Raw genomic sequence first — 3477 nt, 5'->3', positions numbered from 1 at the left:
TCCTTCAGCAAACTCTGAAGGACAGGGAACCCTGCTGTGCTGCAGTCCATGTGGTCACAAAGGGTTGGACATGACTCAGCAACTGAGCATCATCCCTGGTGGCTCGGCGTATTCCCTGGTGGCTCAGCTGATAAAGAATCTGCCTGCAATGTGAGAGATCTAGGTTCGATCCCTATGGTGGAAAGATCCCCTGGAGAAGGGAATAGCTACCCACCCCAGTATTCTGGTCAGGAGAATTCCATGGACTGTACAGTCCATGGGGTTGCAAAGAGTCAGACATGACTGAGCAACTTTCACTTTCACCAGCGACTGAATAACAACTTCTCAAGTAGCTGGGACTATCAACAGGTACCACCCAGAAGAGGAAAAATTATAGAGAAAATAGAAAAATCAGTGTTTCCAAGGATTGGGGTGGAAGGAGGGATAAATAGGCAGACCAAAGAGGTTTTTAGGGCAGTGAAAATATCCTGTATGGTACTATAATGATGAATAAACGTCATTATACACTTGCCCAAACGTATAGAAAGTACAACTCCAAGAGTGAGCCTTAATGTAAACCATAAAATTTAGGTGACAATGTTGTGTCAATATATGTTCCCTATGGAGGGGATGTTGATAATCAGAGAAACTATGCATGTGTATGGGGAGGAGCTTATGGGAAATATCTTTCTCTCAATTTTACTGTGAATCTGACCTTGTTCTTAAAAAAATAGTCTTAAAAAATCAAAGATTAAAAATCATTATAGTGCCAAACTAGCAAGCAAAGATATTAAATTTTATTATAAAAAGCTAGAAATAAGCTATTATGTCTAAATATATGCCATTATTATATATATTGATAACAACATATCTTTAAAACATGTAACTCGATTTGTGCTTAATATTTTTATGACAACATTAAATGTGTTTTAAAAAAAAAAAAAAACATGGTGGGCTTTCCTGGTGGCTCAGTCATAAAGAATCTGCCTGACAATGCAGGAAGAACAGGTTCAATCCCTGATCCAGGAAGATCCCACATGCCATGGACCAAGTGAGCCTATGCAACTACTGAGCCCATGCACCACAGCTACTGAAGCCTGCATGCCTTAGAGCCTGTGCTCCACAGCAAGAGAAGCCAGCTCAATGAGAAGGTGGCTGAATACCACAGTTAGAGAGTAGCCCCAACTCTCCACAACTCGAGAAAAGCCTGTGCAACAAAGACCCAGCACAGCCAAAAATTAATTTTTTTTATTTATTTTAATTTTATTTTGAAACTTTACAAAATTGTATTAGTTTTGCCAAATATCAAAATGAATCCGCCACAGGTATACATGTGTTCCCCATCCTGAACCCTCCTCCCTCCTCCCTCCCTATACTCTCCCTCTGGGTCGTCTCAGTGCATCAGCCCCAAGCATCCAGTATCATGCATTGAATCTGGACTGGCATCTTGTTTCATACATGATATTTTACATGTTTCAATGCCATTCTCCCAAATCTTCCCACCCTCTCCCTCTCCCACAGAGTCCAGAAGACTGTTCTATACATCAGTGTCTCTTTTGCTGTCTCGTACACAGGATTATCGTTACCATATTTCTAAATTCCATATATATGCATTAGTATACTGTATTGGTGTTTTTCTTTCTGGCTTATTTCACTCTGTATAATAGGCTCCAGTTTCATCCACCTCATTAGAACTGATTCAAATGTATTCTTTTTAATGGCTGAGTAATACTCCATTGTGTATATGTACAAAATGGTGATACTATTTCATACCCATTATATTGAAAAAAAAATGTCTATTAACACCAATGTTGACAAAGATGATGGAAAACAAGAACTCATATGTTTCTAATGGGAATACAATCTTAGAAAGTAATTTGGAAATAGCCAAAACTTGAAAAGGAATACAATGTGTGACTCAGCACTTCTCTTTCTAGGAATTTACCCTAAAGAGACATTCATACATTTTCAGGAGACACATAGAGAAAAGACAATTACAGAACTGTTGGTAATAGTGAAAAAAAGTGAATAAATGGTCATACCACTCCTCTGAACAAAATAGAATATATTAATAACAAAGAAGGAGAAAATAAAATATTGGATAGGCAAATAACAACATTTGATGCAAAATGTGTTCATAAATAATATAAATTTTTGTGTTTAAAATTGTGTACAAATGATATAATTCTGAATGTATCTTTTGAAATGTGCTTTTCCACTCAACATTATGTTTTTAAGATTTATCTATGCTTATACATGGAAATGCAGCTGATTTATTTTCATTATTGATGGGATTCCATAAAGCAATTACAACAAATTTTGTCTTCTATTAGAGGATTTGGCATTCTTTAAAATCATAGAATTACAAAATAAGAATGATGATAATAAAACAACTATTATGTCTGTCATTTATTAAGCCTTTACCACATGCCTGACATTATGCTAAACACTATGACATTTCATTTAATCCTCAGGACCCTCCTATACAATAATATCAACCTCATTTCACAAACGACAATAGGAATCTTGCAGTGATAGGATTTTTGACAAAGGTCACATATTAGCTACTTAAAGAGACAGAACTTAAACATGGTCCTGGTTCTGGAACCTGCACTGGTAAATAACATACTATCCTCAGGGTGAATTTCCCTTCTGGACAGCAGGATATTTTCATATAAGTTTCAAGTTCAGTTCAGATGCTCAATCATGTCCGACTCTTCGCAACCCCATGGATTGCAGCATGCCAAGCTTCCCTGTCCATCACCAACTTCCAGAGCAAGCTCAAACTCATGTCCATTGAGTTGGTGATGCCTTCCAACCATCTCATCCTCTGTTGTACCCTTCTCCTCCTGCCTTCAGTCTTTCCCAGCATCCAGGTCTTTTCCAATGAGTCAGTTCTTCATATCAGGTGGCCAAACTATTGGAGTTTCAGCATTAGTCCTCCAATGAATATTCACAACTGATTTCCTTTAGGATTGACTGCCTTGATCTCCTTGCTGTCAAAGGGATTTACAACAGTCTTCTCCAATACCACAGTTAAAAGTCATCACTTCTTCAGCACTCAGCTTTCTTTATGGTCCAACTCTCACATCCATACACGACTTACTTGAAAAACCGCAGCTTTGACTAGATGGACTTTTGTCGGCAAAGTAATGTCTCTGCTTATCAATATGCTGTCTAGGTTGGTCATAACTTTCCTTCCAATGGGCAAGTGTCTTTTTTTTTTTTTTCATTATTTTGTAATGACTTTATTTTTTTTTCTTTTTTTTATTTTATTTTTAAACTTTACATAATTGTATTAGTTTTGCCAAATATCAAAATGAATCCGCCACAGGTATACATGTGTTCCCCATCCTGAACCCTCCTCCCTCCTCCCTCCCCATACCATCCCTCTGGGTCGTCCCAGTGCACTAGCCCCAAGCATCCAGTATCGTGCATCGACTTTCTAACACCATACACAAAAATAAACTCAAAATGGATTAAAGATCTCAACGTAAG

Source organism: Bison bison, unplaced genomic scaffold (assembly GCF_000754665.1).
Source record: "Bison bison bison isolate TAMUID 2011002044 unplaced genomic scaffold, Bison_UMD1.0 scf7180017864531, whole genome shotgun sequence".
In the NCBI taxonomy this organism is placed as follows: Eukaryota; Metazoa; Chordata; class Mammalia; order Artiodactyla; family Bovidae; genus Bison; species Bison bison.
Note: the sequence above shows the minus strand (reverse complement) of the source record.